The sequence below is a fragment of the Durio zibethinus genome, chromosome 20 (genome assembly GCF_047325235.1).
Source record: "Durio zibethinus cultivar Kanyao isolate XHJ-2024 chromosome 20, ASM4732523v1, whole genome shotgun sequence".
Lineage (NCBI taxonomy): Eukaryota > Viridiplantae > Streptophyta > Magnoliopsida > Malvales > Malvaceae > Durio > Durio zibethinus.
Window position 1 is genome coordinate 11127517 of NC_143181.1, and position 25050 is coordinate 11152566.

Genomic DNA, 25050 nt, shown 5'->3' on the forward strand with positions numbered 1-25050 from the left:
CTTCATTGATCCATGTTGAGATAGCAAGTAGTGTTATAGATAACAGTAAGGTTGGCTAGGATGATGAATAAAAAGCTTTTAAAGCAAAGGGGTGTCCTTCCCAGCAATCATAGTTAATTATTTTTGGATTTTTTAGGTGAAATAAAAAGGAGTAAGAATAAGTCTAGCACTTTTTTGTCCCAGCCCTAAAATAGTTCATGATGTGTAAACTTAATACTTTTGGGAATGAATGGAAACTTTTTTTTTACCTAAATTTTTTATGAATTGATGCCTTTGTTCACTTTTAATAATTGGAGCCGATGAAAAAAAGTGACGGTTGTAAATATACTTTCACCAAACTTTTGAAGAGGAAAGAATATCTTTAGAAAATCCAGCCAGAATATAGGATGGAACTCAAATTTTCTCTCTTTAATAATAATAAAATTTGACTTGCACATCATGCATCATCTGTTTGAATTCATTGTTCTTTATGCTAGCCAAGATAAAAGATGACAATTATGCATATGCTTTTGTTAAACCTTCAAAGCCAAAAGATTTTTTATAATAAAATTCATATCATGCATTTCTGACTTCTAGTAATTAATAAAAAGTTCAAGGATAGCTATCCTAAGAAACGAGATCAGTTAAGTCTGAGCACTTATAGCACTTGAGTCAGGACCAGAATCATGGAAAATAAAGATGCAAGTCAAATGGACAGAGTAGAAAAGGCTCAAGGAGAGATTACGAAAATAGTTACGAGAATACAACAGAACGTGAACAGACAACTGGCAGAATTAAAACAGATGTTAGTAGAGTTGACAAAAAGAAAAAGAGTTGTTGAAACACATAAGGTAGGGGAGGAAACAACTACTGAGGCACCATTGTATTCATTTAGGTCCACATATGTTCAGGACCCCATATGCCACAAGCATCTCCAACAATTCATCAACCTTTTACTGACATTTCTATCGAGTTGCCCTCAGCTCAGATAAATGTCAACCTCGAGCGTACTCTTCATGACTCCATTACCGTGCCTGATGTGGATGATCCTAAAGAATAAAAAAAATTAAAAAAGATGCCAGATCCATTAAGAGATACGATGATGAAGGATAAATTTAATCTATTAGAAGGGATATTGAAAGTAATTGAAAGCCATAATGTGTACGAGAATGTTGATGCCAATGAGCTTAGTCTAGTGCCTGATATAATTATTCTATCAAAATTTAAAGCTCTAAATTTCGAGAAGTATGATAGAACGAAATGCTCTTTAACACACATCACCATGTACTGTCAAAAAATGATAGGTTACACTCATGATAATAAGTTATGGATCCATTGCTTTCAAGATAGTTTTGATGGCTCTGCAGCAAAATGGTATGCTTAACTAGACCGAAATAAGATTTACTTTTTGAATGACTTGACTAAGGCCTTCCTAGCACGATATAAGCATGTTAAAGATATGGTACCAGATAGGATGTCTCTGCAAAACATGAAAAAAAAGTCAACTCAAACTTTTGAAGAATATGCACAAAGATAGAGAGATATGGCAGCCTAAGTACAACCACCCTTGTCAGAGAAAGACATTGTTGTTCTATTTGTCAATTCCTTGAACACTCCCTATTATGAAACCATGATTGGGAATGTCTCCAAAAACTTTTCGAACATGGTGATTTCTGGTGAAATTATAGAAAATACAATCAAGAGTGGTAGGATTAAGTTAAAAGATGCGACAGATGTTAAAGAAAAAAGTACATAAAAAAAGAATAAAAGAGAGGTGCAAGCAGTCACAATGGGGGGCATCTACCTAATAGCTTTATCTCGTACAATTCTTATCCTGTTCATCAACCTCATCACCCTACCATGGCCATATCTCTCAAAACCCATATCTTTGCTAACCAAGCCAGCATTTGGGCTTTCCAATAAATTCCCATCCTTAAATGGCCATTCATGGTCTTGTTCCTACATTTGAATCCACTACTTGACCAACAAAGAATCGAAAGAGACCAAGGAATGATCAAAAGAAATTATCTATCCCTATTTCTCACCTTTTACCTTTGCTATTAACAAAGAGTTATGATCCCAATGACAAGTGTGATTATCATATAGGAGCAATTGACCAATTAACTGAAAAATGCAGACAGCTGAAAGAAAAAGTTAAAGAACTTATCAAAAGTGATATTTTGACTCTGGAGGTAATAGAACAATGAAAGTTGATGACTACACTCAATTGCCAAATGTGAGAAGTTGAGATGAAGAAAGAGGGCTCGAGTTATGAAAAACCAAGATATGATGATTCTCTTTTAAATCTTTTCACTGTTTATATATGACATGTGCATGGTATTCCTAAGAATTACCTAACTTATTTTGGGAAAAATTAAATGCTTTGGATCTCTTTTCTGAAATTTTCTCTTTATGCATTTGTTTAAATAAAAGTCTCACATAAGTAACTTTCAAGATTTCAAAAAATAAAAAATAAAAAAAAAGGTTTTCTACTATAATAAAGATGGAAGAATTCTTAAGAGAAATGGTGATTACTGTTAAGAAAAAGCTTATCAAATACCTTCACACCTTTTCAAATACTTTCATGTCCCTAATCACTCAAATGATTGGACTCATCAACCATAACCCTTTAGGAAGGTGAGCTTGAATTCATACTTTAAAGGGCTGATAATCTTTTCTTGGGCAAAAAATAAAAGAGGTTAATTTTGAAAGTTCATTTTGAATTTCAAAAATTAGATGCTCTTTCAAATTTTTAATTGGTAATTCAGTGTGTGTCAAAATTTTGCTATGACCATAGACACAAAAATGCTTGAATTTTTTTTTCTCTTTACTCTTAAGTAACCTTTGTTTCATGTCTTAAAGGACATTGATTAACCAAAAGGAAAAGAATCCCGTTTTGCCTAAGATAATTTTTTTGATACCTTTATATCTCTTCTCTTTTGTTCTCCAAGAAAACGCCAAAAAAAATTTTTTTGAGCCCTAAGAGCCTTTGTGAATTATGCGATCGATCCCATACGACTTGATCATCATTAGAACCTTGAGCAAAAAAACAAGATGGGTCATCACAAAACAAAAAAAAAAAAAACAAAAAAAAGCCAAAAAAGGTAAAAAAAAGTAAAAAAAAAAAAAAAAAGAAGAAAAATGGACATCTTCAATTATTTGCTCTTCTAACCAAGGGACACAAAAATGCTTGAATTTTTTTTTCTCTTTTCTCTTAAGTAACCTTTGTTTCATGTCTTAAGGGACATTGATTAACCAAAACAAAAAGAATCTCATTTTGCCTAAGATAATTTTTTTGATACGTTTATATCTTTTCTCTTTTGTTCACCAAGAAAACGGTAAAAAAAATTTTTTTGAACCCTAAGAGCCTTTGTGAATTATGTGATCGATCCCATACGACTTGATCATCATTAGAACCTTGAGCAAAAAACCAAGATGGGTCATCACAAAACCAAAACAAAACTAAAAAAAGGCCAAAAAAGGTAAAAAAAAAAGTTAAAAAAAAAAAGAAAAAAGAGACATCTTCAATTATTTACTCTTCTAACCAAGTGATCATGTTTGAAATGATGAATGACCATCTTTCTCTATCTTTCTCATACATAAAAATTATTCATTTGCTATCCATTTGAGCCTATTAAGTTTTTACTTCCAAAATAAACCTCGACCAATGATCATTTTTTTATATTAAGGGGCAAAATAAGGATACCTTCAAGAAACAAACTTCAATGGAAGTGTTTGATATTGAAAGCATCTAACATGCCCCTCGAAGGTGAAAGTTTAGGGTAAAAAGTGAATAAAGCTTCAATTGGAATCTCAAGAATTTAAGAAAGCGAACAGCTAAAGATAAAGTTGGGTATTTCCAAGGAAGAGCAAACAAAAATTGGAGATAAGAATATGAAGCTCCAATTAGAATTCAAAAAATATATATATGTACTTTGAAAATGAGAATTCAAAAAAAAATGATGAATAAAATTGTTGAAATTAAAGCTAGATGTTTCAAAAAAAAATAAAAAGAAAAGAAAAGAAAGAAAGCCAGAGAATGCTCCTCAGAATCCTTGGCCAATTTACCCTGAATAACATATTTTGAGTCTATTTATCCATTCTTTGATAACCCTAAACTCAGCCTACATTACGTACCTTGAAAAGTTCATTTTGATCAAATGTGAACATTTGGATTGAAGAGCAATGTCTTTGAAAATTTGTACATACTTGTTGGTATTTGGCAAGATTTGACCAAGTTTTTCATTGATAGAAAATATAGCTCTAAGGTAAAAACCTCAAAAAGGGCAATTTAGAGCTAAAGTCATTTTTGAGGCCTCAAAATGAAGTTTAAAGTTCCAAGGTTCTATCCGAAATAAAAAAATCTCGTGCCTTTTGAAATACCAATATCCATCAAAGACCTTTCATTTTAAAAAAAAAAAAAAAAACCAGCCTTGTCCTCTTCCCAAATCTTGTTTGAAAAGTTATAGCTAGGTTGGACTCACATTAAAGTATCACGTTTTCAATAAAAGAAAAGTATTTTAAAAAAAAATTATCTCTTTTGAGCCTAAAAAAAGTCCTTGCAACCCTTGTCGAGCTTTCCATGATATATGCCCACTAGTAAAAAGAGTTGAATTGTCAATTACCCTCCCATCCATAAGCTTTTCAAATAGTAATTTTTAACTTCCAAGAGATTTGAAAGTCTTGAGTTTTAAATTTTTCATTATTTACAAAGATACTTTATATGGGGCAAAATTTTTAATCACTTTTAAAAATTTTAGAGATTATTTAAGCATTTTATGCATAATACGAGATCATTTTTTAATTTGGACAAAGATTTTTTTTACAAAAAGAAAGGGGCAAAAATAGTTTTTGCATTTGCATCGCTTGCATCATTAGAAAGACATTTGACCTACGAACAAAAAAAATTCAAAAAAAGACATTCATAGTTGCATCACTTGCCTGTGCATCATTAAAGGGACATTTGCATTTGCATCATTAGCATCTGCATCACAAAAAAAAACATTTGCATTTGCACCTATATAGAACATTTGCATTTGCACCATAAGAAAAATCTGCATTTGCATCATGGCATTTGCACCCTAAGAAAATGTATGTGTAGGGGCATTTACATGAAAACAACATTGTCACTTGCATTATGAAAAAATCAAATATATTTGCATCAAGCATTCACATCCTTGCAGTTGTATTGACATTTGTATTCACATCGACATTTCCATTAGCATCATTTGATGAGAATAGACATTTGTACCATGATTGCATTTATCAACTTTATAAGTATTAAAAACAAAAAAAAAAAAGAAAAATATGAGGGGGCAAGTTTTTTCAAGATTTCAAAGCCTTTGTTTAGGAGGAATCTTCTTCAAACAAGACCTTTAGAGTCTCAAAAATCTCTGATCAGGCGAAAGCCATGTTTAAAAAAATTTTTAAAATTTTAAAGTTTCATTGCCTCTGATTAAGAGGAGTATTTAAACATTTTAAGATTTATAGGACCTTCGAGTATAATCTTTAATACTTTTGGGCACAACTTTCAAGACCTCTGGGCAAAAGATTTTCAAATTTTTAAAGTTTCATTGCCTCTGATTAAGAGGAGCATTCAAAGATTTTGAGATTTGTAAAAGCTTAGGGCATAATCTCTAATACTTTCGAGCAAATTTTCAAGACCACCAGGCAAAAAGATTCTCAAATTTTTAAAGTTTCATTGCCTCTGATTAAGAGGAGCATTCAAAGATTTTGAGATTTGTAAGACATTCGGGCATAATCTTTAAGACCTCCGAGCATAATTTTGATTCTCTGTGTCGTCTCGATCAATTTTTTATTTTTTAAATTACGATGTTGTCCCAGTCGATTCTGTAAGACCTCTAGACATAATTTTGATTCACAGTGTCATCCCGATCGATTTATTATTTTTTGACTTGCGATGTTATCCCGGTCAATTCTGTAAGACCTTCGGGGCATAATTTCGATTTGTGGTGTTGCCACAATCAATTTTTTATTTTTTGACTTGCGGTGTTGCCCCAGTCAATTCTGTAAGACTTCTGGGCATAAATTCGATTCACGATGTTGTCTCGATCGATTCTTTATTTTTTGACTTGCGGTGTTATCCCGATCAATTTTGTAAGAGCTCCAGGCATAAATTTGATTTACAGTGTTATCTCGATCGATTCTTTATTTCTCGACTTGCGATGTTATCCCGATTGATTTTGTAAGAGCTCCAGGCATGATTTTTTAATACCTCCGGGTATCATTTCTAATACCTCTAGGTATAATCTTTAAGACCTCCGAGCATAATTTCGATTCACGATGTTATCCTGATCGATTTTATAATTTCAATTCGTGGTGTTGTCTCGATGATTCATTTCTTTTTACTTGCGATGTTGTCCTAGTCAATTCTGCAAGACCTTTGGGTATGATTTTCTAAGACCTCTAGGCATAATTTTGATTCGTGGTGTTATCCCGATCGATTCATTATTTTTTGACTTGTGATGTTGCCACAGTCAATTATGTAAGACCTCCGGGCATAAATTCAATTCGTGGTGTTGTCCCGATCGATTTTTTATTCTTTTACTTACAATGTCGTCTCGATCGATTTTGTAAGACCTCCGATTTGTGGTGTTATCTCAATCGATTCTGTAAGACCTTCGACATGATTTTTTAAGACCTCCGAGCATAATCTTTAAAACCTCCGGGCATAATTTCAATTCGCGGTGCTGTCCCGATCGATTCTTTAATTTTGATTCGTAGTGTTGTCCCAATCGATTCTTTAATTTTGACTCGCGATGTTGTCTCGGTCGATTCTTTATTTTTCGACTTGCGGTGTCGTCCAGGTCATTTTCTTTATCACTTGACTTGTAGTTAAAAAAAAAAAGAAAAAAAAAACTTTTCAAAAAATCCACGATTTGCTTCCGGACAAAATCGTTGTTTTTGTCTTTATCCTATTTTTGATTATCAGTAATGTGCAAAAAGGGATACCTATAGACATCGATTTTGTCCGGGTTTACTATATTTAGTTCTTATTTAATAATAACAATAATAATAATAATAAAAACCAAAACAAAAACAAAACAAAAATAATAATAAAACAAACAAAAAAAAGGCAGAAAAGCAAAGGGGGCTAGGGCTATGGCAATGGTGCCATGCACGGCACCATTGCCACTCCTGTCTTATCCCTTCACCAGAACCCTTACCCTACCATACCTTGCAAACTTTGTTCATCCTATTAGCACTCCTGAACCACCACGCCACAACCCCGTGCCCTATCAATCCTAGATCTCTACAAAAACCAGTTTGAACTCCCAATCAAAAGGACCTCTAGAACGGACCAATCCCCTATCAAAGCCATTACACCTATCAAAAACCCAGAAACATCCACACTCTATGAACCTAAGCTTACTCGGTGCCACACATCCACTCTCTACGCCCGAAACCACCAAACCAACACCTAACGAGACCTTGACATCAGTTTCCCACAATACCCACCAGAAAACCAACCACAAAAAAAATTCACAAAAAAAAACAACAAAAAAAAACACAGTCCTCCCCATAGGGAGGAACCTAATGCCAAGCCACCTACCAATAAAAAAATTTCATCAGTTTTGTTTTAAAAAAAAAAGAAGAGATTGAAAGCTTCAAGCCCCAATCTACGCTAATTGGGGCTATTTCTGGCAAAATGGACACCGAATCTAAAAAGACCATGTTGAGGTGAACGTTTAGGAGTGTTTTGTGTTTTCCAACCGCCACCGACAGCCCACCGCCAGAGTAGGCGCGGCGGTCGAATGTCGACTGAACCTTAGAGCTCCTTCAAGAGCTCTGTAATTTTTTTTTGGCAAAAAGGGTAAAATGAACTGAAAAAAAAATTTTGGTCTTATATAGAGGGCTGAGACTCAAAACGACCTCATTTAGGGAAAGACCTGAAATGACACCGTTTTAGCCAAGGAAGACCCGCGCATAGACCTGGATCCGACCCGAGATCTGTGCAACCCGACCCGTTGACCTGTTCCTTCAACAACTACTGACCAATCCAATTGAATCGATCTGAATCAGACCGAACTGTAGACCGATTGCTTGAACCATTAACTGAAATCGAACCGATCGATCGATCTATAGTAGCATTAATCGGTCCGATTTAGGTAATTTTTTTTTAAATTTTTAAATTTTTTTATATATTATTATTTTTGTTATTTTGAGTAATTTTTTATATTTATGCATGATAAATTTTTAAATTTGTTAGAATAAATATTTGATTATTTTTAATAATAATAAAATAAAAATAAAATAGCATAATAACTAAAAAAATATTTAAAATGATTAAAAAATGATAATAATCTAAATAATAATAATAAGAATAAATTTTTTTCTTTTTTTTCCTGCCTAGATGTTGGAGGGAATAAAAACCTAAAATCATAATAATAATAATTTTACCTAAATGTTAAGGAATTATCATAAGAGAAATTCTAAATAAATTAATATACTAGTAATAAATTTTCATAAAAAAAGAAATATATGAAAAAAATTTTAATTAATTTTTGAAAATTATAAAATCGAACTTGCTCCGAAAGTCCGCCTAGATGTTGGAGATTTTTAGAGATATTCATGTTTTTTAAAAAAATTAAAAAATCTAAACCCTAAATCCTCTAAATCGTAAAACTAAAACCTTAATCCCTTTAAACCCTAAAATAAAAAATCTAATCCCTAAACCCTAAATCAAAACCCTAAACTTTCCAAACATTAAAATTCAAGTCCCAAAACCCTTACAACTTTAACCAAAGCCTTAAAATATGAATCTTCAAATTTTGAAACCCAAACCTTTAAAACATCGACCTAAGCTTTAACCAAGACCATCCCAAAATCCTAATGATACGTATGAAGATTTCACTTTAAATAATTTGTTCTCAAATGTCGCCTAGACGATGGGGTATTTAAGAAAGTTTATATCATTAAGTTTTCATGCTAATCCTTAATTCACTTTAACAATGGGGTTAATAATTGTTTAATAATAAATAAGAATAATAATAAAATGAAATCTTAAATATAAATAGTCGCACCTAAGTTTTGCCTAGATATTAAAGAGTTAAGGTGATCTCATTATATTTAAGAATCCAATTTTAAATTTGCATTTTATCATCATACATAGCACCTATAGACCTAAATGCATTTATTTGTTATTGGTTGCACTTGCTTGCATTTCTTTGTCTTTAATTTTTACTTGCTATTCGATAATACCATCATTTTTTTTCTTTTTTTTCATAAAAAGTTCTTTTTATTTACTTACTTTTAAAATTGTGATATTATAAAATAAAACAAAAATAATATTTCGAAGAGAATAATTCTCGATAATCTGCCTAGATGTTGGACAGTCACCAACAATCATTTCTTGTAATAAGTGTTATTTTTATTTGAAGGGATATTGCATTAAATCTCAAATGAAAAGAGTTATCTTAAGTTCTGGCTAGATATTGAAAAATTTTAAGATAATTCTTCAACTTAAATATTTTTTCAATATTTCTAAATAAAAAATTTTAGCAAAAACATTTTTTTTTTAAACGAAAGGAATTAGTATTAAATTTCTAGTCAAAACCATTTTATCCAACATCGAAAATAACGCATAATTAAATGGTACCAATTTATGGGCATTGTGGGGGTGCTAATCATTACTCACACGTAACCGACTCCCGGACCTAAACTGATTTTTGTAAACCAAAATTTACCTTTTTATAAACTTTAAACCCGTTTTTTATAATTTTATTAAAAAGATAAATTTTTAGGTGGCCAATCACACCCTAATAAAAATTGGTGGCGACTCCTCTCATTTTTTTTCAATTTTAAAATCTTTTACATCTGGCGGACCCAAAATCGTTACGATAAGGCATTCTAAGGAAAAGAAAGATTTTTGGGTTTTTATATGCGATCAAAACAACACTGTTTTCACCAAACCCTGACTTGCGCTTAAACTCGCGACCCGTGACCCGTGACCCGTGACCTGACCCAATCCCAAACCCAACCTAATCCCATGTTTTTTCTTTCTTTTTTTTCATTTTATTTTCTATCTTGATTTATTTTTTATTTTTTCTATTTGAATTTTCATTCTATTTTTTGTTCTATTTTTTTAATTTTTAATTGTGTGATTGAATTAAACTGGTGAGAAAAACCTTTGATATTAATTCTTACTATTTTTCATGAATAATATATACTTTTGCATGAGTTTGATGATTAATATATTTGCCTTATTATTAATTAATTGCATGATAATTATATTATATTTGCATGATTATAATTTAGTTGCATGATTATTAACATATTTTCATGATTTAACTTAATATATGATATTATTGCATGATTCATTACATGGTATGATTTTATATTTATTGTATGATATTTTTGGCATGATATTTTTTATTATTGCATTATTGCATGATTGTATAATTTGATTCTTGATAGAATTTTTGTAAAACAATATTGTGTAAATAAATAAAAGGATTGGAATTGATTGATTGGTATGATAAAAACCAAATTTCATTAAGGTTTAGGTAAGATAACATATAATTAAATGTGGTACAAATTTTAGGCATAATGGGGTGTTAAAACCATCTTGGCACGTAACCAACTCTCAAACTTAGTTTTGTTGATATAGACCAAAACTTATTCTTTTTAGAGACACTTAGTTTAAGCTTAGGATAACCTTAAAAGGGATAGATTTATATAAGTGATCAATCATACCTAGATAAAAAAAATATTGATGGTAACTCTATAATTTTTGTGTCTAATAGATAGGTATTTCCAACTTAAACGTTATGACAGTTTGATAACTCCACTCGGGAGATGTGAAAGTTAAGCCATTAGTTAGTTTTATGTTATCTTAAACCTTACTTTGATGGTTTTTATTTTGTGATTATGTGCACTAACCTTTTTTGTTTATTTTGTAACTTATGATTTTTTTTTTTGTTACTAAAATATTTTATTATTTTATGGGTTTTGATTTGATTATTTGGGTTGGTACGTCCCTTTATACACACTACATTTACATTCATACATAAGCTCTATACTCTAGTTTCATCCCATATAAAAGAATAGAGTACCTACACTTTTGTGATATTCATATCTCCACATGGGCCACTTAAATACTCCCACTCACATTGAACAATTTTTGCTTGTAGCCTATAATCAATGAAGATTGGTGTGCCTTACTAGTCTATAATTAATGATGATGTAAGAAACAATTTGGGAGCCTTTAGATTATTAGACCTTTGAACCCTGCATATACAAAAAAAAAATCCTAAAAATCTGAACCTAAATTAGAGCCATGTCATCTCTTCTGTTAGAAAATCCTAAATGGAACACATGAAGGTACATTTATTTTGCTTGTAAATTTATTCCTTATATATATTATCTACATACTAATCCTTTTTTTCTTTTATTGTAGGTGCATTCATCATTATATTTATCATAAGGAGTGATTGCCATAAAATCATTTTAACAAAAAGAATCTTAATTACTCTACAGAGAGTCTAGCAAAGTCCTTTATTGGCTTGGAAAGGAAACCTAAAAAGTTGAAACTTGCAAACAAAAGACTTAAAAAGAAATTTCAAGCACTCAAACAAAAAAGGGATAAATGGAAGAATCTATTCGTTGACATTAATACCACATAGTCATCCACCACTAATAAGTTGACCCAACTTTTAAAAGAAAATAAACAGCTTTCAAGTAAAGATGCAAGAAAGTGAAAAGGCACTTTTGAGGCACAAAACCACATACAAATCCTGAATGGGGTTGTTTAAATTGGAACACAAATGGAAGCTGTAAATGAATAATGCGAGCAAACAAAAAAGGCATATGTGGGAAAGCATGAACAGTTGGAGTACTTGTTTAACCAAGTCACTATGGATACTTTCAAAGCCAAAGACATGGTAGAGAAGGTCGAAGAATGGAAGACAAATGTGCCACAAATTGGAACACATGGCTAAATACTGTTAGATTTTCTTAATAAAGTGCCAAGTCAATATCGACAAATTAGGGATTTCTTTCCATAAGGAATTTTAGACTTTTCATAGATGTTATATTGGATTTAGGTAGAAATAACTTTTAATTCAATAAAAAATTTTCTTATTAACAATTGTTATGTGGTAAATTCTCCTTATTGCATTCATGCATAAACTAAAGATTCATGAATATCTCTTTAAATATGCACCTTAATTGTGGTAAATCAAGATTCAAAGATAGCTCAAACTTTAAACAATTTGAAGCGCCAAAACACTATACGCCAAGTAAAGATCACGGAAGAAAAAAATACTCTTTGTTTCCAAAAGTTGAAAATGGCATAAGAAGACTTGAAAGGACAATTGGAGACTATTACAGAGTTATTGAAAAACATGAACAAGAGGAAAAAAGTGGTGGAAGAAATGGTAGTCCAAGATGAAACTAACCTTTTATGTCCTTTTGCTTTTGGCCCATACTCGACACAAGCATCTCAAAGGGCCTAACACCAAATGCCATTCACTATAAGCTATCCTATGTGCATGGCATGCCAACAACTATTGCTCCTACTTCCATTACACCTATTTTTGATGTCAAGACATTTGATCAACCCAAGTTTCAAATTTTGATAAGAGGCAAGAAAAACTAAAAATAGGCCTTGTAGAAGCTAAAGAAAGCTCTAATTCTCAAAAGATGGATCTAACAGAATAAAGGCTTAGAGCTATTGAAGGGACTGATTTTTATGGGTCAATGAATGCTGGTGGATTATGCCTAGTTCCTGATGTTGTAATTCCACCAAAGTTCAAAGTGCTTGAGTTTGAAAAATACGATTAGACCAAGTGCTCCGTTACACATGTAACTATGAATTGACAAAAAATAGCTGCATATACGCACAATGAAAAATTGCTCATCCATGTTTTTTAAGGTGGCCTCACTGGATTTACTACAAAGTGATATGTTTAATTGGATAGGTCTTATGTCTGTGGCTAGAAGGAATTAATAAGGGCTCTTATTACCCAATATAAGCATATCATAGATATGAAGCTAGATTGTCTATCGTTACAAAGCATGGAAAAGAAAAATACTAAAGTTTTAAATAATATACTCAGAGATAAAGGGATGTTATTGCCTAAATTCAATGATTGCTTACTAAAAAAGAGACTATAGTCTTGTTTGTCAATAATCTCAAGGTTTCTTACGATGAACAAATGATTGAAAATGCCATTAAAAATTTTGCTAATATAATGAGTCCTTAAGAAATCATTGAAAATGTTATTAAGAATAAGAAACTAAAAGAGGGTAAGTCATTCAATGCAAAAAATGCAGCTACACTAAAGAAGAAAGAAAAAGAGGCTCAAGCTATAATCCATAAGGAGCGACAGGTTGGAAGTTATGTTTTATATTATCCATTCCCGGATCTTGTTAAAAATCAAATGGTAGCACATGTTAAGCTAGAACCTCTGAAACCTTTCTATCCCAAATGATATGATACCAATACCACATGTGATTATCATAATACGAATGTAGGTCATTCTACAAAAAGTTATCCTGTTTTCAAGTATGAGGTGCAAAGTTTGATCAAGACAGGCACAGTAAGTCTTGATCAATCAAATAAACCGAACATTAGTAAAAACCATTTCCCTAACCACATGGGAACTACTTGTCATTGTAAAATTTCTTTAGAACAATGATAATATTTTTCTATATACTAAGATTTTATTTTATTTTCCATCATTTTAATAAAACGACAAAAGTATTTTCATGACATTTTTTCTTTCATGTGAATCACTATTATATGCTTTTACTTTCTCATATCTTTTCTTATACCCATTCTTAGATTTCAAATAATAAATATTCAGACAATCATAACAATAATTTAAGATTTGATTTTGAAAACATCATTCATGTTGATATGATTGATAAGTTGAGATTATTACTCTATTAGGATTATTGAATAAAAAAGGATAACTCTAGCAAAGAATTTCACTCATTGAAATATGAAAGTGATGTAATATATGACCTTTGTAATAGTTCATTCACAAATTTACTTTTAGTCAATAAACGTTTTTTATTGAAAGTATTCATGTTTGAGAGAAGAAATGACCATCATTTTTCAACTCTTCACACACTGAGTAAAATTCTCCTTTGCTTCCTCATTTGAGCTTATTAAAAATTTCTTTCAAGAAACCCTAATCAAAGATCGCCCTTACATTAAGGGGCAAAGTTTGAAAAAGTTATCCATAAAAAAAGGAAAGTGAAAGTTCTTAATGATTCCAAAGGCAAAGTCTTTTTGTACTTAAATCTTTTTTTAAAAATGATGAAAAGTACAAATTAAAAAAATAAAAAAGAAAAAAAAGAAATGCAAATTCAATGTGCTCTATATGACAAAAAATGATCATTGATTTGATTACCTTTCAGATATATTTTGGGTTTGTTTTATCAATTTCTTTCGTAACCTATTATCATAGCCTGCATTACATACTATAATAAATCCATTTTGATCAAATATGAATGCTCAAATTGAAGAATCATGAATTGAACTAAGATAGGTTCACAATTAGATTATTTGAGACTTTAATCAAAATATCACTAATTGATTAAAGGAAAAGAAAAATCAGAAGAAAAGATGAGAAAAAAATTCTGCAAGGGAAAAACAAAGCAAAAAATAAAGCTAAAAACAGAAAGAAAAAAAAAAGAGAAAAATGATGAAAATGAATACTTGAATTAAAAACTCAAAAGTCAATTTAAGTAACAAAAACTTGACAACGACTTTATTTGAGGATCCTAGGGATATGGATAATGTGTAGCTCCAAGATCGAGAATATCCATAGAATGTGTTTTTAAGAAAGAATTTTGAGTTAGAGTTCAAAATTATTTAAACAGTCATTATTTGGACATTGATGTCCCATTCAAATAGTCATAGTGATTTGCTTTTACCTTTGGTTTGTTCTTGACTAGAGTTCCTTTCGATAATGAATACCCATTTTTTATTCTTTACCAAGTTTGCCTTTCCCAAATAAATTGAAAAAATGTATAATTAAATTATGTTTGTCATAAACTAGAATAATGATAAATAAATCAATGATAATGTTCATAAAAGATTTTTCCATTCCTTTGGAAAGAAATCCAAAATGACAAGGGCAAGAAAAAAAATAAAATGAGTGAAAAGCTTGATCCATAATAACAAAAGCTTAATGTTTATATCGATCCCTTTTATGAAGAGATCGATTGGTTCATGTTTTGAAACCAATTCACGCTGAAAAATGCATCACCATATTGATCCCTTCCTTAAAAGGATCGATTGGTTTAAAGGGGTGATCAATCCATTTTTCTCATTTCAAAACAGAATTTGCTTTTGGGTAAAAAATCAATCGATCATTTCCTTGAAGAAATTGATCCTATCAAAGCTGAATGGTTGTTTTTTTTTTTTATACTCTACTCACTAATTTGATCATATCTTGAGTTATATAATTTTAAATAAAAAATCATTTCAAGATTTAGAAACTAAACTTAAAGAACTTTTTATCCATATAAAATTTATCACCTAATCTATTGTGCAAGAATTATAATGAATTTTCAAAACTAACCCTTATGTAATTTTAAAACTACAAAATATCTCATAAAACTTCAAAATTTTTTCTTATAAAATTTAAAGTTTGATTTTATTTGATCCATTAAAAATTAGACTCAAAAGCTTTTCAATCATAAATTTAAATATTAAAGCTTTATGAATTAATACAAAAAAATAAAATCAATTCAATGTTTAAAAACTTTATTCTTATAAAACTTTTTTAAGTTAATCTATTTTTTTAAACCAATATTATTAAAATTGCATTAAATTCAAAATGAACAAATTCACTTTAAAAACAATAATTAAACTTTCATTTAAGCTCAAATAAACAATCTTTAAATATAAATTTAGTTTGAAAAATATGAAAACAAAAAACAAATTTTATTTACACTTTGAAAATCATATTATTTATTTAACACCAAAATATAAAACTTAAAAACATATACTAAATAAATCTTTTTCAAAATCTTGATTAAGCTTATTTAGCTTAATATTTTGTTATTTCAAAATAATAATCAATTCAATGCTAACAATCTCTCCATTTTTTATATGACAAAACATAAAGATAAATTTGCTTAATAAAAAATTCTTTAAGACATTTAGAATTTTGAAAAACTCCTCCTTAAATAATGCATGGCAAAATTCCCCTTCAATTGATCCATTTTAATCTAACAAAACTCAACAAATATATGTTAATCAAATATATGAAATAAGCACAATCATATGCATGTCAAGTACAAGCAAATTTGTTCATATGATATTTCTCCTCATTTTTATCATAGCAAAAACGCATGAATAAATTAATAAGCAAATAAACACAAAGAGGCATCATTAACAAATATATTTATGAAATATTTCTCTTCTTTTAGTTTAAGCTCTTTATACAAAATGTTTAAGCTCTTATATCAATTGTTATAAACATATAATAACAAAATATCTCTAAACTCTCACCCGCTTTTTGTCATTTCAAAAGAAAGAAAAATCAATTCAAGACATATGACCAAATGCTTGATACTAATACTATTAAGAGTATTTTGAATGCATGTAATTAAGTCTAATATGTACAATAAAATTCATATACATGTATTCAAGCACAAAAGCATAAGTGTATTTAATTTTAGTATTTTAGCACAACTCATCAAATTTATTACATGAAATTTATGAGCAAAAGATAATGAATGATATGTAATCTACTTATAAATCATGTTAGAATAACATGTGCTTAAAACTTAAAACATCAATAACAATTAAGCATAAATTCAAGCACATACATATAAGCTCATACCAATTATTATGGATACTAATTATTAAATATATGTTATCATAAAACATATCAATTATTATCACAAAACAAATCAAGCAAAATTGTATTCTAAATTTTTTTTCTCTTTTTCAAAATAAGGATTAATCAATTTAAAGCACACATAATTTTGCATGAAAAGTACAAGTTATATAAAAAATAAACACATAAAAAATATCCATGAAAGTTAAAAAAATTTTTAACAAGTTTGATACCAATTGTTATCAATTGTTAGCTATTTTGTTCACAGACTTTTGAAAATCACAATATATTTTAAGCATATGAAAAGTTTAATCAATACATGCATAATAGCATTATTTCATAAGGCCATCTTATCCAAACAAAAACCCAAATCTTATATATATAATAAATTATAAATACTAATGAGTAATAAGATTCAATCATCATATTATAACAAATATTATATAAGCATGATTTTTCAAATATGAGAAGCACATATACTATAGCAAATAAATAATGACCGCATAATTATTCAAATATAATCCAAATCTCAAAAATGTTGGTTCTTTAGTATGTGTTCATAAATGATCTATAGTATACTTAACAAAAAATTTTCATTAAAAGTATTAATAAAATTAATTGATAAAAATTATACTAATTGTTAAAAAATGAATTCTATATTCCAAGTCATTATAGGTAAAAAAAAATTTTGCTCATTAGATATAAATTACCAATTTGCTAGCAAATCATTCAATATTAACTAAAGCTATAGACCATTCATCATAATAAACATCATATAATACAATGGTTAAGTAATGTGCAAAACATAAATTTTTATAGATCATTTATGAACACAAAAAAAATTTAATAATCATATATATTCAAAAAATCACCAAAGAATATATTAAAATAAATTTTATGTCATATAAAAACTAAAAACTCAAGACATATTTATCATTAAAAATATATTCAAGAAAATTTTAAGATAAAAGCATAAATATGTTAAAATAAATTATAAGCCATAATCAACAATGACTTAAGCTAAAAAAAAAACACCATAAGAAAATCATTTACTTAAGTGATGTTGCAACCATGTCAACTCAAGCTAAATAACATGTCACATAAACACATATACTTGATAAGAGCAATGGATGAGCCAACAATATTTATCATTTAAGAACAAATAATTCATCAATTCAAAATCCAAAAAAAAAAAAAAAAAGATAAAGCAATTAAACACAAGATCCAAAATATTTCACAAAATTAATAAATCAATTTAACATAAGAGTAAGTATATTTAGGAACATTTTAAAAATCAAGAGATAAAAAATTTAAGTATTTTCAAATTACAATGATTAAGGTCAAATTTAATCAATGATCATATGAGCACATATCTTAACCAAAATCATAAAAAAACTAATAATCAATGTATATCTTTTAAGCAAAAAACCCTCATCAATTCACCAACATCACAAAAAAAAAAAAATCAAAACAATTATATGTAACACAATCAAATTTAAAAAATTCACAAGATCCAAACATTATAAACAAATTAAGCAATTTTAAAAATCATGATCATATAAGTATGTTCAACAATCACAAATCAATATGTATAAAAATCACAAAATCATTTCCATCATACCAAAATTATTCAAACAAATATATTTATGCAAAATACTATACGATAAATCATTTAAAACCTAATATTTTCAAGATTTTTATTTTTGATATTTTAAAGCTTATTTTTGCTTGAAAAATACCTTAATAAATCTCATAACTAGTTAAATTCATTTTTAACCATCTTGAACCATCCTAACAAGTTTCAAATGACAAAACAAAATTATTCAAGTAGTCATTTGGCATTAAAAATAAAAAAATTATAAAGTCAACTCTTAATCACATATTTTCTTGAAAAAAACTATTAAGATGGACAAATATATTTAGACACACATTTAAGTTCTTTAAACTATTTAAAAAAATTTTATATCATACTTTGAAAAAGTCCAAATAATTTTTTAAACCCATAAATGTTTAAAAACAAGATTTAATATTATAAGCTTCACAATCCTTTGAAACTTGCATATAACACTTATAAAAATTTTAAACCATTTCAAGTTATCAAGTTATCTTTGTTTGAATAAGTTTAAATCATTGAATTCAAGATATTCAAATTCATTTCCATTTAAAAACTTGCTAAAACAATATTTCATATTTTAAAACTTGACTCTAGTAAAAATTATTTTCAAAGCAAAACATAAAATTTCAAAATCATTATGCTTTGAGTGTTTCCCCTAAGTTTGTGAATAAATATAAAAACAATTTAACACATAATTTATCATATTAAGTACCAATAACAATTTCATAAAACATGCATAATATCATCAATGTCCAACATTCATATACACAATCATGTATAAGCATAAGTTCTCAAGAATATCAATTTCACAAATAATATCAAAATATAAAAATCATTCATGCAATCTCAATATTAAGAACATTCATATGTAATCTCTCAAATTCATTAAAGCATTAATGAATTCCCCTAAAAATGTATCTCAAGCAACTAAATATTAAACACAAAATCAACAAACATATGAAATTAATTAAAATCATACATTCAACAGAAATACAAATGCATACTCTATTCAAGCTCACATATATAAAATAAAATTGATATATTCAAGATATATTAATAAAACATATACCAATATCCATTAAGCAATCAATGTTCAACAAGAATAAGCAACCAATTTCATATTCACTTAAAATAAAAATTTAGAGATTACCCACATCTATTTTGTATCTAAAGTGTTTAATCTTCAATCTCACATTATAACTCCTTGCTCTAGCACCCCTATAAGAGAATCGCACTTGATTTTCGATATCCAAATTACTTTGTTTCTTTAAGAATTAGTTATCAAGTCTCTTATTTCTTTAAAAACTCATACTTATCTAATTCTAAATAAAACTTTTTTAATAAGATAAATATGTATAGTATAATCGTAAAAATGACAAAAATTACATTTAATTATTTTAGTATTTAATAAACTCTTTAAAAACTTTTGTTTTTTATTCAACTCATCAAATTTCTTTTTCAAATCAAAAATTTTTTTTTCTAAAAATTTATTTCTACTTTGAGAAGTTTCCAAATTAATTGTCAACTTTTCATTTTGTTTTTCCAAATCATTTTTTGCATTCATTAAAAAGTCATTTTCAACTTTTAATTTTGAAATCATTTACTTATGTTTCAAATGTATACTTTCAAACCCAATTACTAAATTATTGTAAATATCTTGTAATGCATTAAAAGTATAAAAGTTTAAATCACAAAAGTTAGAAGTTACCTTTTATTCCTCAATAGCGATGAGATATGATACATGTTGATTGAAAATTTATTTTTCATATAGCTCATCCAACTTCATCCATATCTCATTTGAAATAGCGTAATTTGAAACCAAATTGAAAATGTGAAAGTCAAAAACTCCATAAAAAATCCACTTAACCTTTGTATCATCCATCACTTGTCTCATATAATTTGCATCATTTGAAAGAATTCCAAGCCTTTTCTCTATCATATTCTAAGGTTTAAAATCATAGGTTATCATAAACACCTTCATCCACATTCTTTATTCACAAAATTCATATTTATCGAACAAGAAAGCTTTAAGTATTTTCTCACCATCTTGAAACCTAAATTGAACCATAAAATCTTTACTTAAGGTGGTTAAACCTATAAAAATAGAGCAACGCTCAAATACCAATTGTTAGCTTTTATATGAGATGGTGATCCAAGTTAAGGGTGAATTGAATTTCTCAAAGGTCTTCATAAACAATGATTTTAAAATAATTGAATGAGAAATTAAATCAATAAACGCTTTTGATAAAGATATGATGCAAGCAATAACAATTAATGAATTTAGAATCAAATATAAACATCAATAGATTTAAGAAGATTGGGATAAAGAAATCAAACATAATAATTTTTAAAAGTTTGATCTTTCTCTATAAAGTACTCACGTCTTCTTTTCTTGGTTGTCCACACCGATGCTTCAATCCACTACTCTTGAATTGAAAATACAACCCTATATTTTTCTCTCTAAGGTTTAAGATAAAAACTCTACCCTTTGTTATAGTTTACCCAATCTCACTACAAAACTCTCAAGAAGAGACCTTATCTATTATTCTCTTCCACCTTTGTATATCAAAAGTAATTTTGCAAACAATAGAACATCCTTTATAAGGCTAAGTGTTTGCTAAGTTTAAGTACAAAAAAAATGATTAATGAACAACAAATATGATTGGGATATAATAAATACAAATATATAGACTTTAAAGCTCTAAAACTCTTTATTTCTTTGAGAGAATGAAAATATAACTTATTACTCTTGCTCTCTTAATTCATCAATCTTCTTGGTGTGTTAGAGTGACCAATTTATAGAGAAATTGAAGAAATAGCAATTGGGAATGCATGAAAGAAAAAAATAACCATTACAGCTTGATAAACTAGCCGTTGAAGTTGTTTCAAGGTATACCCGATCGATCCCTTCCATGAAAGGATCAATTGATTCATGTTTTAAAACCAATTTACGCTTGAAAATGCATGACCCGATCGATCCTTCCTTGAAAGGATCGATTGGTTTAAGGAGTAATCAATCCACTACATAAGGTGATCGATTCCTTTTTATCATTGCAAAACAAAATTTGTTTTTGGGTAAAAAAATCAATCAATTCCTTCCCTAAGAGAATCGATCATGTCAAAGCTACATGATTGTTTCCTATCTTATACTTTACTTACTAATTTGATCATTTATTGTGTCATACAATTCTAAATCAAAAATCGTTTAAAGATTTAAAAATTAGACTTAAAGCACTTTCTATTCATATAAAATTTTTTGTCTAATTTATTATATACCAATTATAGTAAATTTTTAAAACTACCCTGTGTATAATTTTTAGATAATTGTAAAGTGTCTAATAAAAATTCAAAATCTTTTCTTAAAAAATTTAGATTTAGATTTTGTTTAATCCATTAAAAAATAGACTCAAAGAGCTTTTCAACCATAAAAAATTTAAATATTAAAGTTTGTGAATTAATACAAAAAAATAAAACAAGTTCAATATTGAAAAACTTTATTCTTATAAAATAACTTTCTTAAGTTAATCTATTACTCAAAACCAATATTATTAAAATTGTATTAAGTCCAAAATGAATAAATTCATTTTAAAAACAACAATTAAACTTTCATTTAAGCTCAAATAAATAATATTAAATATAGATTTAGTTTGAAAAGTATGAAAACAAAAAAAAAAAATTCGTTTAAACTTTGAAAATCATATTGTTTATTTAGTACCAAAATATAAAATTTAAGAACATGTACTAAATAAACTTTTTCAAAATATTGATCAAGCTTATTTACCTTAATATTTTTTCATTTTAAAATAAAAATCAATTCAAGGCTAACAATTATGAAGCTTGAAATCTTTACAAGTTTTTGCAAATTCTGAAACCATTGTGAGACTTAAGATCTTTGTGACTCTTAGAATCTTTACGAATCTTAACATCTTTGCAAATTTAAAACCTTTGCGAATCTGGACCTTTACAAATCAAAAACCTTTGAAAACTTGGACCCTGCGAATTTTGGAATCTTTACGAATCTTGAAACTTTGCAAACTTGGGATATTTGTGAATTTTAAATCTTTGTAAATCTTGCAATCTTTGAAAATCTTTACGATTTTTGAGATCTTTACGAATCTTAAAATCTTTATAAATCTTAATATCTTTGTGAATCTTAAAATTTTTGCAAATCTTGAAATCTTCGCAAATCTTGAATCATTTGCGAATTTTGATACCATTGCAAATCTTAGAACCTTTTTGAATTCTGGAACCTTTGCGAATTTTGAAAACTTTGCGAATTTTTAAACTTTTGCAAATCTTTAGTAGTTTATGAATTATTGAGTTTTACGAATTTTAAATCTTTTGCAAATCTTATAATCTTGTAATCTTGAAACCTTTCAATTCTTGCTTTGAAACTTTACAAATTTTTGAAAATTTGTGAACTTTCGAATTTAATAACAAACCTTTAAATTTTTGAATTATGAACCTTTGGATTTCAAGTTAAGAGCTTTTTGTGAATTTTTTATTTCTCTTAACTCGAACAAAATAGATAACTTTTAATCTTTGTACAATTCTTATTTTGTAAAAAATGCACAAAAAGAAAAATTTGTAGACACTCATTTTGTTTGAAAATTTTTTTGAAGATCGAATGGGTTTTGATCAAGAATTAGGTCACAATACAAAAAAATTAGGCCCAAGAATTAAAAACCTAAAAATTTTTTGTTTTGGTTTAATTTGATTTTAATTTTAATTTTAATTTTGAATTTAATTTTAATGTTCACTTTAATTTTATTTTACTTTTGGTTTAATTTAAAAAAAAAATTAGAAAAAAAAAAGGTTTAAAAAATAAATCCAAATCCTATAATTCATTTTGGAATATATTGATTGATTATGCATGGAAAAACTTAATCCCCAATTCACACAAAAAAGGAAAAAATCACAAAATTGAATTTCACAATATTAACTTTGAATTGATCCTTATTTTGAAATGACAAAACATTAAACTAAATATACTTGATCAAGATTTTAAAAAAAAAATTATTTAGTACATGTTCTAAAATTTTATTATTTTGATACTAAAAAATAATATTATTTTCAAAGTTTAAACAAATCATTTTTTATATTTTCTTATTTTTCAAATCAAAACTATCTTTTAACATTATCTATTTGAGCTTAAATGAGAGTTCAATTGTTATTTTTAAAGTAAATTTATTCATTTTGAATTCAATCCAATTTTGATAATATTGATTTTACGAAATAAATTAACTTAAGAAAGTTGTTTTACAAAAATAAAATTTTTTAATATTGAACTTGTTTTTTTGATTAATTTACAAAGTTTTAATATTTAATTTTTGTATAGTAAGAAAACTCTTTGAATTTACTTTCTAATGGATTAAACAAAATCTAACTCTAAATTTTCTAAGAAAATATTTTGAATTTTTACTAAATACTATGCAATAATCTAAAAATTACACAATAAATAGTTTTAAAATTTTACTATAATTCGAATACAATAAATTAGATGATGAATTTTATATGGATAAAAAATCCTTTAAATCTATTTCTAAATCTTCAAACGACTTTTTATTTAGAGTTGTATAACTCAAAATATAATCAAATTAGTAAATAGAATGAAAACATGAGACAACCAACAGCATTGCTCATTTAGATTCATTCAGTATCTAAAATTTGGCTAACCCATTCGATTGGGTACCAAAACCAATCGATCCCCTCAACAGTAACGATCAAAAATTGAGTGAAATTCAAAAATCAATCAATCTCTTATCAAGACCAATTGATCTTTTCATCCCATACACGTTCCAATAACTAATTTCAAAGGAAAAAAAATCATGTATTTTCATTTCCTAAGCTTTTCCATTGGCTAGTTCCTTAATTCCTTTATAAATTGGGTATTCCCACACACTAAAAAAGTTTAAAAAATAAGAATACAAGCACCAACAAATCATATTTTTATTCTCTCAAAGAAATCAAGAGTTTTAGAGCCAAAATTCCATATTTGTTGTATGAATTCATCAATATCCTTGTACTTCATTTAGCAAATACTTAGCCTTTAAAAGTTGTTCTAGTTTTCATTTCATTTGAGTTATTTTGCAATCAAGAAGTGAGGTATCTTCTTGTATTTGTGAGATTGAAAAGTTGCTATTTAACCTATAAAGTAAAGAGTGTCAGGGTGCTATCTAAGCCTTAGGAAAAAAAAATTGTAATCTTTCTTCAATTAGTGGATTAAAACCTTAGTGAGAACAACTAAGAAATAAAACGTAGATGCCTTAAAGAAAAGGATTGAAACTCTATAAATTTTTGTGTTTGATATTTTTATCCTTACATTTTTTATATTTATTATTTATATTTGTTTCTAGGGTTATTAATTATTGTTGTTTGCAACATATTTTTCATTAAGGAGCTTACTGTTTTAATTCTTCATTCAATTATTTTGAAATCATTATTTGAGAAGCATTTGAAGAAATCTAATTCACCCTCCTTTTTGAATCACCATATCACTTAAAAACTAACAATTCATATCAGAGTTTGTCTCCTTTTGTAGGTTTAACCACTTTAAATAAATATCTTATTACTCAATCTAGGTTTCAAGATGGTAAAATAATCCTCAAAGCTCTCATGTTTAATAAATATGAA

The 25050-nt window shown here is 27.8% G+C and overlaps 1 long non-coding RNA gene across 1 annotated transcript in view; it reads right to left on the reverse strand.

Moving 5' to 3' along the window:
- Positions 1-905: 905 nt before the first annotated feature.
- LOC149513112 (uncharacterized) overlaps positions 906-25050 on the reverse strand; it is a 37037-nt gene continuing 12892 nt past the window's right edge. The window contains exon 4 of the long non-coding RNA XR_016330849.1: positions 906-1028. This is a non-coding gene — a long non-coding RNA (uncharacterized LOC149513112). The remainder of the gene's footprint in view (positions 1029-25050) is intronic.